This window comes from Artemia franciscana, chromosome 4, assembly GCF_032884065.1.
Source record: "Artemia franciscana chromosome 4, ASM3288406v1, whole genome shotgun sequence".
Classification (NCBI taxonomy): domain Eukaryota; kingdom Metazoa; phylum Arthropoda; class Branchiopoda; order Anostraca; family Artemiidae; genus Artemia; species Artemia franciscana.
Window position 1 is genome coordinate 13,460,934 of NC_088866.1, and position 12,900 is coordinate 13,473,833.

The 12,900-nt window shown below is 36.4% G+C and overlaps 2 protein-coding genes across 3 annotated transcripts in view; one reads left to right on the plus strand and one right to left on the minus strand.

Annotated features, from left to right (window-relative positions):
* Window positions 1–6,069, minus strand: part of LOC136026021 (ubiquitin-protein ligase E3B-like) — a 78,716-nt gene extending 72,647 nt beyond the window's left edge. The window contains exon 1 of one of the 2 annotated variants that reach the window (XM_065702173.1): window positions 5,936–6,069. The gene's annotated coding sequence lies outside the window, so the exon portion shown is untranslated. Of the gene's footprint in view, window positions 1–5,846 lie in introns of both variants that reach the window. The other variant, XM_065702174.1, reaches the window with a different exon arrangement.
* A 5,255-nt stretch (window positions 6,070–11,324) lies between these two features.
* Window positions 11,325–12,900, plus strand: part of LOC136026022 (GAS2-like protein pickled eggs) — a 134,808-nt gene continuing 133,232 nt past the window's right edge. Inside the window, exon 1 of the mRNA XM_065702175.1 lies at window positions 11,325–11,422. The gene's annotated coding sequence lies outside the window, so the exon portion shown is untranslated. The remainder of the gene's footprint in view (window positions 11,423–12,900) is intronic.

The window sequence follows — 12,900 nt, forward strand, 5'->3', positions numbered from 1 at the left end:
CTAGAAGTGCCCAAACTAGCAAAACCAAGACAGACAGACCAACAGAAATTGTGATTGCTTTATGTCACTTCGTAAATACCAAGTACCATAAAAAAGCTAATAGGTTCTTAGTGCTATGATTTCTCTATATTCACTACAAATAGTTTTATTATGTAGTAAAACAAGAGCTAAGAGCTCATATGGCACTTGTGACAAGGTTGGAAGAGCCAAGAGCTCATATAGTATGAGCTCTAGCAAAATTCCGAAGAATCAAAAGATTGCTTTAAAAGCAAAATCACAGGCTTAATGCCGGTCGGGATTTAAAATAAGAGCTCTGAGTCACAAGATCCTTCTAAATATCAAAATTCATTAATATCCAATCACCCACTCGTAAGTTAAAAATACTTCAATTTTTCCTCTCCCTTCAGTCCCCCAGATGTTCGAATCGGGGAAAACAATTTTATCAAGTCAATTTGTACAGCTCCCAGACACGCCTACGAATTTTCATCGTCCTAGCACGCCCAGAAGCACCAAACTCGCCAAAGCACTAAACCACACCACCTAACTCCCCCAAGAGAGCGGATCCAGTCCGGTTACGTCAATCACGTATCTACGATATTTATAAGCATTTTCCAAGATTTCTGGTTTCCCCCTCCAACCTCCCCCAATGTCAACAGATCTGGTCAGGATTTGAAATAAGAGCTCTCAGACACGAGTTCTTTCTAAATGTCAAATTTCATTAAGATCTGGTCACCTGTTCTTAAGTTAAAAACACCTCAATTTTTCTAATTTTTCCAAATTAACAACCCCCAGCTGGCACGTAAGCAGGGGGGGGGGTCTTCGCCCCCCCCCCGAAATTTTTTGAAATGTTGAATTTCCCCATGGTTTCTTGGGATTTCTGGCAAAAGTAGGACATTTATTAAGAATCTAGATACATTTGTGAAGCCTTTTTGGGGTATTTTACAGGTTACAACTATCTGGTCAAGTCACTGCCCAATTATTAACCCATTTTCTGTCTAAATTTTTACCCTCTTTGAAGTAATTAGCAATTGTACTGTTATTTTTTGTAATGAGAGTTTGCTTTCCACAGCAAAATAGAATTATCCTTGATATTAGGGCGTTTATCCCCCTTTTCAGGATAAAGTACAGCTTTTAATGGATCAATTTTGGAAACTATCATTTTTCATTAAAATCTACGTTTTTGCAATAGAAGAACTACCCCCCGCACCACCCATATTGCACTGTTAACCCTAAAGTTTCCCTTTCAGTGGGATATAATAGATTAATCACGGGTTCTAAATCGCTATGAACATTACCTGAGCCTAAAACGTACTTTTGAGGCTTCAGTCTTCTTCCCTCCATCCGCTACAAAACTACAGATTAAAGTTAATCTGTATGTTCTGATATACGTGCTTTTTGGGTTACTGGATAAAAAGAAGTGCTACTTTATATCTGCTGTTTTGAAGGTTTTGGCCCCCCTCAAAAAAAAATTATGCGTACGTGCCTGACCCCCCGCTCCCCCAAAGAGAACGGATCCGTACCAATTATGACAATCTTATATCAATAACTTGTGCTTATTCTTCCCATCAAGCTTCATCCCGATCTCTCCACTCTAAGCATTTTCCAAGATTTCCGGTTTCCAAGATTTCTTTTTCCCCCCTCCAACCCTCTATGTCCCCGGATCTGATTCGAATTGTAAATGCATCATCTGAGACATAAGATTCTTCTATATATCAAGTTTCATCGAAATCCCATCACCCATTTGAAAGATACCTCGATTTTCACGTTTTCCAAGAATTCTGGCTTCCACCTCCAACTCCCTTCAATGTCACTGGATCTGGTCGGATTCAAAATGAGATTTTTAAATCACAAGATCCTTCTAGATATCAAATTTCATTAAGATCTGATCACCCGCTTGTAAGTTACAAATACTTCATTTTTTCCAATTTTTCTGAATTACCCCAACTCCACCAAAGAGAGCAGATCCGGTCCGGTTATGTCAGTCACCTATCTTGGACTTGTGCTTATTCTTTCCACCAAGTTTCATCCTGATCTCCTGCTTTAAGCGTTTTCCAAGATTTCCGGTCCCCCCCCCCTAATGACACTGCATCCGGTTGGGATAAAAAATAAGAGATCTGAGTTTCGAGGTCCTTCTAAATAAGAAATTTCATTAAGATACAATCACTCTTTCAAAAGTTAAAAATACCTCATTTTTTCTATTTTTTAGAAATAACCCTCCCCACGACTCTCCCAAAGAGAGCAGATCCATTCCGGTTACGTCAATCCTGTATCTAGGACTTGTGCTTATTTTTCCCACCAAGTTTCATCTCAATCCCTCCACTCTAAGCATTTTCCGAGATTTTAGGTTCCCTCCCAACTTATCCTTCACCAGATAAAGTCGAGATTTAATATAAGAGCTCTGAGACATGATATCCATCCGAACATCAAATTTCATTAAGATCCAATTGCTCCTTTGTAAGTTAAAAATACCTCATTTTTCTAATTTTTCAGAATTAACCCTCCCCCCACTCCCCCAAAGAGAGCGGATCCGTCCCGGTTATATCAATCACAAATCTAGGAATTGTGCTTATTTTTCCCACCAAGTTTCATCTCAATCCCTCCACTCTAAGCATTGTCCAAGATTTTAGGTTCTCCCTCCCTCAATTCCTCCTAATGTCACCGGATCCAGTCGGAATTTAAAATAAGAGCTCTGAGACATGATATCCTTCTAAACTTCAAATTTCATTAAGATCTGATCACTCCTTTGTAAGTTAAAAATACCTCTTTTTTTTCTAATTTTTCAGAATTGATCCCCCCCCCCAACTCTCCCAAACAGAGCAGATCCGTTCTGGTTATGTCAATAACATATCTAAGACTTTTACTTATTTTTTCCACCAAGTTTCATCCTGATCCCTCCACTCTAAGTGTTTTCCAAGATTTTAGGTTCCCCTCCACCAACTCCCCCAATGTCACCGGATCTGGTCGGGATTTAAAATAAGAGCTCTGAGACATGATATCCTTCTAAAAATCAAATTTCATTAAGATCCCATCACCCGTTTGCAAGTTAAAAATACTTCATTTTTTCTATTTTTTCTGAATTAACTGGCCCCCCACTCCCCCCAGATGGTCAAATCTGGAAAACTACTATTTCTAATTTAGTCTGGTCTGGTCCCTGATGCGCCTGCCAAGTTTTATTTTCCTAGCTTGCCTGGAAGTGCCTGAAGTAGCAAAATCAGGACAGACAGACCAACAGATCTGTAAATCTTCAGTTGAGGGTTTTGGACATTAACTATTACAATGGTCCTGTTTTATACTTCCAAGATTATCCACTTAAGAGTGGCACCAAAAGTACCATTTTTAGTGCTATATGACACTTATAGATGGTAGAACTGATAAAAGACACATAGACATGAGCAATAGATTTCAAATGAGCCATTAAACATCTCTCTAAGAAGTTCTAGATGCCCACTAACCCCAGCTTTTCCACTTGAGACATGGCACCAACAGTTCCATTTGGCACTTGCCAATAGTGGATTTTATAAGGAAAAATGTAGATATAAGCAATCTTTTATATGAGCTATAAAAAATCTGTCTACAATGTTTTGGTAGCATGCTAGCCCCACCCCTTTAGAAATGGCACAAAAATTGATATTTTAGTGTCACATGGCAATTGAAGATGGTGGAATTTATAAAAAGCACATAGATATGAGAAATAGATTTTGAATGAGCCATTAAACATCTTTCTACAATTTTCTGGTAGCCAGCTAGGTCTGCTGAAAAAAAAAACAGGAGACAGATCATTCCTACCAGTACAAAAGTGATTTTCCTTGTTGTTCAAGGAGGGGGACTGTAATTTCCCTGTATTTGGTTTTCAACCATGCTGATTCTAATGGTACATTTCATGTTGATCTGATGCCATTTCCAAGGGGTTTCAGATTTATTTTTGAAATCACCATGAATTTCTTTTCACAATAAACTTTTACTTTTAAGACAAACCAAAATAATAGTTACCATTCCTAGGTCAGTGTCAGATGGCAAATTTTTTCACTAGGAAGTTTTTTTCAAAATGTGTTTTTAATTTCTGGTTACTATGGGCTGTGGTTTGCTCTTTACTAGGTTGCAGTTACTGCTGCAACTATGATTTTTTTTTAATACTTTTTTTTGCATCAGTAAATTCATTATGTACTCCTAGTCTTGGCAATCAAAATTTGTCTTATATGAAATTGTTCCAAATCAAAGAATGCTATAAATTGCATTTTGGAGATTAATTTAATTGGGAGACAGCTACATTTGGCAACAGACAAAACTATTCAATAAAACCCCATTGCGTAGGCACAGAGCTACTGATTGCCTAAAATAGAAGTACCAATTTTCTATTAAAAAAAAAAAAAAAAAAAAAAAAAAAAAAAAAAAAAAAAAAAAAAAAAAAAAAAAAAACTAAGCAGTTAACTACCAAATACCCTCAAAAGTATTCACTATCAATTCCATAAAAGTTCAATCAGTGGCATCAATGAGGAGAGCCAACAGGTTGGGCCCATTTGGTTTCTGATGGTGATTCTGAATATGTAAAATTCACTAAGCTTATAGTCACAACTAAAAAGTTATAACCCTTAAAAAATCAGCCCCCTTTTTTGGAGAAGAGGTAAATACCATGACAACAAGAGAAGTGATGGCCCTACAAATAATTTTGATAGTTTATAGCCAATCCTCTTGTCCTAATAAATACTTGGAGGGGTATTTTCCAGGGATGAAACATTACTAGCCTACCCAAATAAAAAGTTTTTATTTTAGAAATAGGAATCAAACTCCTCCAAAAGGGGTGATATCCTTATGAAAAGTACATAGTGAAAGTCAGTATGCACAAGATGCTGAAGCCACTATTGACACAATGTGAAATTTTTCTAATGAATTGAATGAGTACATAGATGATTATGGATGTAACTTCTGATTACTCTTTATTAAGACAATAAGTTTTGACAATAGATGATAACAAAACTGGTGGTCTTTTTAATTTTAAAAATTTTGACAAATGACCTTCTCAATTATATTAAAATTCCCAAAATCTGTTAAAAGGTAAGCTAAATGTTTAGTTTTGTTCCAAGTGCTATAAAGTGTATATTACTGTACATAGCAAGATTCTGATGATAACATATTGTTTCTTTGTCATTATTAGAGAAGTGCATCCATTTTGAGTGTTCTAAAATCCCCCTCTGATGAGACTAAAACTGCATAAAGTGGGCTTGCTTACAAGTAACATTGGCTATAGAGCAAAGTGTATTAGTCCATGAGCCCTGTGGGTGGCAGGGCAAGGTCTGTATTCTATATTTGTTTGACAAAGAGTGATAAAACTAAAAAAAAAAACCTTAAACAAGGTTTATGAAATAAATATAGAATTCAGACCTCACCCCACTGTCCACAGGGCTCATGGACTAATACACTATGCTCTATAGGTAATATTACCCATAAGCAAGCCCACTTTACACATTTTTAGTTCACTCAAAAGGCAGAAAAAAAACAACTAGGCCTAGTCCTCTAGAGGGAGAAGGAGTGAATGTGGGTACTTTAAAATATCTTCTCAGGATATACTTTAGACTGTATACCCATCCCTAAGAGTTCCATTTTCCTAATCTAACCCCTTTCTGAGATAGCAAGAAGTCAATTAACTAGAATTTTACCTTATTCTGCATATTATGAAGTAAGAATTGTTTTCTTAACATGTTTCCTTATGTGGAGTGTATGTCCCAGGATTACACAAAATTGGCTAAGCTAGAATTTTGCACTCAATAGTCCCAAATTTAGGCTGATAGGGCCTACTGAGATTTTCCCACTTTAGCATTTAGGCCTAGGCTAATTCAAAGAAGCCTTACCTAAGCAAGACTTTTACCAAATAGCTTCTCTGATAAGAATGAATTCTGCCTAAGAAGAGTTTAGAAATGAGATTTTTCACAACTATTACCCCAAGCTTAATTAACCAGCAATGTTGTAGGAATAAATCAAACATTTTTCATGACTTGTCTTCCTTTTTTTCTTCATCTTCTTTGGTTGGTAAATCTCGCTTAGGGCAATGTCGCATGTCGTTTCTATTGTAGTGTAACTTCTAGAAAAAGGCAAGAATTATTGAAGTTTTCATCTATCTATAATTTTGAATGATTTTGGCCTGGCCTGGAATTGTCAAAACTGCAGGGTTTGTGCTAGTCGCACGTATCACCTAATAAAAGCTTAGGCACAATTATAGAAACATGATGTATTGTTCATCGCTAGGTGTATTCACATTTCTTCGTCTGTTTCTAAATATGAAAATCCTCTCTCTTCTGTGACCCGGCCAATGGTATGAACACTTAATTCAAAAATGACTCACAAAAAACCAGAATTTGAAATTCCAAGTGATTTGGATTAATTTAATGGTCGTTGTTGCAAATTTGCACTATTATTAATCATGTGCCATTTATCTTGAAAAAAAGAATCATAGATACAAAATTAGAACCAGATACAATAAAGGAAAATCTTGAAAAATACCTTACCAAATTCAACACAAAATAAATTGTCGTGAAGCTTTAAATGTTGCCGGCAATATGAAGTACTGGAGAGCAAAAGTTAGGTTTTTGCAGTTATATTTTGTCTACTGGATATCACAAGAAAAGTCCTCAGAGAGCTGTCCTGATTGTTTAAACGAATGAGAGTCGCAAAACTAGACAGGATTGAAGGAATTGCTACAAAACAGTAAAGAAATGTCAAGCGCAATCATAAGCAGCGCAGTACTACTGCCTAAATAAAGAACGATGTTGGCAAAATAATTTTTTTTTTTTTTAGACCAGGGCACTTCGTATAGAACGAGCTGCTGTAGAAACTTTAAAAGGGGCTTATTCGATCGGAAATTCTAACTTATAATTACAAAACATCGCCTTATAGTTTTAGGAAGCCGTGCCCTTTTTAATGGTCAAAAGTAATTGGAGGGCGACCATCTTCCCACCCCCAAACCAATCATCTCCCCAAATACATCCAATCCGAATTTTAAGATATCTATTTTATTCTGCATAGTTAAAAGGCTCGGTGATTATCTTTTGGAAAGTTAACCCCCCCCCCCCCACACACACATAAAGCCCTCAGGAATAAGGTTGTAAGTTATGCCCTGGTGGTACATAATCTTTTTATAGAAAGAGTGGTCCTATGAAGGGGAATCACTGGATTGGTAATCAAAAGTTCTAGTGCCATTTTTGAAACTTAAAGTAATCACATGGTAGCGTAGCCCTCCCCCCCCCCAAACGTCCTATTTTCACGAGATCCATCCTAAATTTTAAGATATTAGTTTAATCCAAAATAGTCTAAAGATCATATAACAAGGCTTTTGGGGTTGCAGCAAACCCCCAGAGCCTGGGGTAAGGGTTGAACTTATGCCCCAGGAATATTTAAGGTTTTTATGAAATTGATGGCTGTATAAATTTTAGAGTAAGCTCATTTGGTTGAAAATTGGAAGTTATAGTTCCTTTTTAAGAGTAAAAAGTGATAGAGCGCAACTAGCCTTCCCCTCTGATTATCCTACTTTTCACCAAACGCATCTGATTGAAATTGTGAGATAGCCAGTTGATTCAAAACAGTCCAAGAACATAGAACAATCCCTCCAGGGCTAAAAAAAACTCAGCTGAGTCCAGTAGAGTGTGGCAAAGGTTGTAAGTTATGTTCCTGGGGGCATACAAGGTTTTCATAGAACGGGTGATCGTATAAGCTTGAGATGGGGCTTATCCAATTTGGAATTGGAATTTATAGAGCCCTTATAAGAGCCAAAACGGATTTGATAGCAAAGAGCCCCCCCACCCCCCGAGCCCACTATTTCCCCAAGCACATCCAATCAAAATTTTGAGATATCAATTTTGCTGAGCGTATTTGAAGGGTCCAGAAATTATGTCCTTGAGGATACCCCCCAAGCCCTCAGGACAAGCGTTACAACTTGCACAGAGGGCTCATTGGATTGATAATCAGAAGTTCTAGTACCTTTTTAAGAGTCAAAGTGATCGAAGGGTAGCTACCCCGCCATCACACATGTCGTGTTTTCCCGAAACGTATCGAATAGAAATTTTGAGCTATTTATTTTATTTTAAATATTCCAAAGATCATATAACAAGGCTTTTGAGGTTGATACAAACCACCAGAGCCTGGGGGCAAAGGTTGAAGTTTTGCCACGAGGAATTAAAGGTTTTTTGGAAGGGGTGGCTGTATAAACGTTAAAGGCTGCTCGTTTGGTTAAAAATTGGAAGTTATAGTTCTCTTTTAAGAGTCAAAAGTGAGAGCAACTAGCCCCCCCCACCTATTCCTCTTTACACCAAACGTATCTTAATGAAACTTTGAGATACACATTTTGTTCAAAATAGTCCAAAGAATATTTAACAATGCCTTCAGGGTCGATACAACCCCATGGCTTGTTTTTCAGTAAAGTGCAAATTGTGTTCTGGCCTTGAGAAGGCATATGGGCTATGAGCTCTACTCATATTAATTTCTGCCCGTTTTGAGATTGACTCGGTTATTTAATGTAATTTCTGTTCGCTTTGGGTTTCATTTATTTATTGATGCTGATTTGTGGTAGTTTAACGCTTGGTAGATTATTTGATTCTATTTTTGCTAATCTTGGTTCCAGAACTCTAAAAACGCTAAAAGTTCCAGAATACTTCTCAAATCGAGTTCACTTGCGTGCTCTTAGCAGAAGTCAGGGAGAAGATATTTAATCATATTCTCACAAGTCTGGGGTCGTAATCTCACTATCAACTCGGAAGCGACACTTAAAGAGAGATTGTCCGATGCGAGCGAGACTAGTGACAAACCGGACAGGTATGAAAGAGAGTGAACTAGAAACTTAAGCATAAAGAGAAATTACTGCTAACAAGCTAAATTGTCAGTCCTGTGTCTAAGTATGTGCCATGTCTGGTCAGTTTAATTGGACCGTCAGAAAGATTCAAACCTTCTCCTACACCGTGTGCGTTACATTTTCCGGCGATACCAAATGTTAAATGGTTTAATGGAGTATGCTTGTAACTGATCTTTTCTCACAGGCGTGCTATTCAGTATTCTCAGGGAAACTTACCCATTATCATCTACTTAGCGCCCTTCTATTATTAAAAAAAACACTTTTTGATTGAAAACAGCCTTAATATGCGACAGTTATTCTTGGTCCAATTGACTGCAAGGGCTGAAACGTGCAATTGGTAGTTACTTCGTTAAAACACTTGTATAAATTAAAGCACTAGCACTAGTAGCCTGGTGTACATCTAACTAAATCTTCGTTTAATTGAACCCCGTTCAACTCAAACCATATAACTGACTCTTCGTTCAACTGAGCCCTAGTTAAAGTGAAATCCCTTGCAACTCAACCCCTGACTCGGCTCAACGCCATTCAACTAAACCCCCTTGCAATATAATACTCAATTAACTCAACCCTCATGCAACGCAACCACTTTTTAACACCACAGCGTTTAAGTCCATCTTGATTTAACTCAACCCCGTACAACTCAACCCTCTGTTTAAGTCAATACCGATTTAACTCAATTCCCAATCAACCTAACCCAATTTTAGCCCTATTTGACTCAACCTGATTGCTGTAAGCATTAAAGTCAAGTGTGTTTGGGCCCTGGGAATAGAAAACTTTGTTAATTTCAAATATATAAGACAGAAGGATTAATTGTTGTTTTTAAGTGGGGGGGGGGAGTAGTTTTGCACTGAAGCAGCACAAGAAAACACTTAAACAAGAATTAACTAATGAATAAAGACCATTTCATTCGAGTCAACTCTTATCACATCCAACAAAACAGGTTCAGTTGTATTTTCCAGGTCTTTTCTCTAGGTATTTTCTTTTTCTAGGTATTTCCTAGTCCCGTCTTGTAAGGGTGTTTTAAACCACTACAAGTATTAACTTCGTTTTAGGAAAAGAGTACTAAGCCGATCCGAAATAGCGTAATTAATTCTTTGAAGAAATAGGCTGAGAACTGAATAAAAGTTCTGTATTTGTCCCAAAATTAAAAATAACTAAATTTGCTGCTGATAATTACAAATATTTTTTCCGGGACAATCTGTAGAGAGTAGGCTATTAGCAAAGCTCCGATTCAGTACAAATCAGGCAGATGGTGTCTGGATTTTCTTGAATACCACCAATCAATATAGCAGGGTCAACTTTCATTTGACTATTAACCAAAAAATGAAAAATGTTTAGCTTATAACTTTTGGCTGATTTTGACTATTCGACCTATGCCATCGCCTCAAACATTCTAAATTGTTGTCCAAATTCCCATATCCACACATTTTCAGGTATTTCTTGGAAGAAAAAGGAGGGCAATAACCCTCTGAAATTATTACCTCGAAACAAGGGCATATCTATGACTTTTATTTGGGTAGGGGGTATTTTTTTCAAGGGGAGATTCTAAACTTCTAAGAATGCATCAAAAGATTTTTTTATGTATTTTATTATGTTTTCACGAATCGAGCATTTTTTTTGGTTTGGATAGGGGTTGAGAGGTGGTTGTCAATCAACCTCAAAGTGCTTCAAGGGGGAAAGAATCCAACATTCAAAACATGAAAATGTTCTACAAGATCCATCAGTATTTAGAAACTTGCGTGTTATCTCGACCACCCTGTTGCTCTTGATCTGTTCCAAACTGGTTTTTCTGTATGCACTCGAAGATAATCAGCTTAGCCTGAGTGAGATAAACTACTATGCAGGTCTAATCTTAATTGGATATTTAATATAAAGATTTTTTTAGATTAAGTACTTAATATAATGAGTTCTGGGCGGCCTGCTTTCAATAATTCGCTGATGTAGTTTCCACAATTTTGTAACTAAACTATTACATTTTCATCATATTGTGGTATATTTCATTATGATTAACCTAAATTCACTTCTTGAGTGTGGTAGGGATAATACGTAAGTACCAGTATTTATTTTAGTCTAGTCTAATTCATTGTTTCAGTTTATGTGGTTTTCATGAAATTCGATTGACAGTTACCAGTTACAGGCACATATGGAATAATTTGTCATTGTGTATCAATATTTTATGGTGGAGCCCCTTGCCGCCTGAAGATCTAATATTTCCAAATTCAAACCTTTTTTGTATACCCATTCCCTATGGAAAATTTCCTGGGACAGCTTTTTTTTATCGGATCAGTTCATTCGCGTTAATCCTAGTTACACCTTTTTAGCACTAAAAGGAAATATTTTGAATAGATAATTGACTTTTGTTATGCTCTTAATTTATACTTATGCCGATTCGGTACAAAGACCGAATGAATAATCAGGATGGTGGTAAATTAGCTGACGCGCGCCGAAGGTGACGCGTTCTCTCAAGATCATAGCTTTTTTCCCAATCTTTTATTAGTCGGCTTTTAAACGTGATTCTGCACAGGTCGTTCGGATGCTGGATGAAGATTTAGACTATCTTTGCTGAAAAAGGAATATATTTAATAGGTAGTGAAATAAATATTTAAAATCAACTGAGTATTTGATGAATACAAGCCGATAAGATTTTGGAAGGAAGTCACTGGGTCCTCCCTTTGTAAATAGGAAAGTGAGAAATTCTCCCATTTAAATCTTGGTAAATTTTTCACAGTTTACATAATTGACTTACCACTCAATGCCTTTTTTATGTTCTTTACGAATATTATAATCACTTCTACCGCAAATTTTTGAGCTCTTAAAAATGACGAATTTTCAATTATAGTATGATTTATCTGTCGTTTTCAACAAAATAATACTACATTTTCTCAGTGCCAAAATTATTTATAATAAGGTTAAGTTAGGTCAAAAAGTGCTTAAATTGGAATTTGCGATAGAAGTGATTATTATATTCGTAAAGAACATAAAAAAAGGCATCGAGTGGTATGTTCATTTTATTGGTAAGTCAATTATATGAACTGCGAAAAATTTACCGCTAGGTAAATCTTCATGGGCAGGGGATCTCCTAGAAAACCCTAGCGGAACCAGTGGAGTTCCTCTATGTAAGTAGTGTCCTGAATTAGACATTGTAAAAACAAAATTGTTAGGGGCACTTGTATGATATACCCACTACCTAATATTCTTCTAATATATTTCTCTGACGCTCAATCCCAATAATATAAACCAAAGTAAGATCAAAATATAATACTTTAGAAATAAACTTGGGCTATATATCTGCACATTAGGTGGGGAGGGGGATACAGTATAGTGGATGTGCATGACTAATTTGTTAGGTACAATTATTCTGCATATTATGTAGTAAGAATTGTTTTCTAACTTCACATTGTCCAAATGTTTACCCCCCCCCCCCCCTAATGTGCAAATATATAGCCCAAATATACAATTTCATCTATTCTATCATTTCTCTTTGTCTTGTCTCACGCTAAGCTGAAAGAAACTAACGAAAAAACGGTTCTATAACGCTTCAATGAATGAGCAACTTGAGTGGTATGTGGTTTATCATACAAGTACCTTCTTAGGTCATTACTTTCAGGAAATTTATGTTTATACGATTTTAAGAGTTGCTTCTAGTTTAACTGTGAACTTTCTCCCTTAATAGCTTAGTATAGTCCTAGCCTATATTTTAAAGCTGGTTGATGTTAATGGTTTGTAACATTTTATTTGTACTTATATTTTGTCAACAGTAAAAAAAAAATGTTAAAGTAAAAACAAAAAAATACAATAACATCAATATAATTTATATATAACCAAAGGCAATAAGAGGGGGAGGCTTGGCCTGGGGCGCAGTTGTGCTTAGAAAAAATTCTGAATATCCGATAAATAGAAAAGGTACTTGAATGATGTACCACCTGTATCTCAAGTTGTTCATGCATTGACGCACTGTAAACCGGTTTCTTTCACTAGTTTCTTTCAACCTGACGTGAGACTAGACTAAGAGAAGTGACAGAATAGGGGGAAAATATATAATCTGGGCTATATATTTGCACACT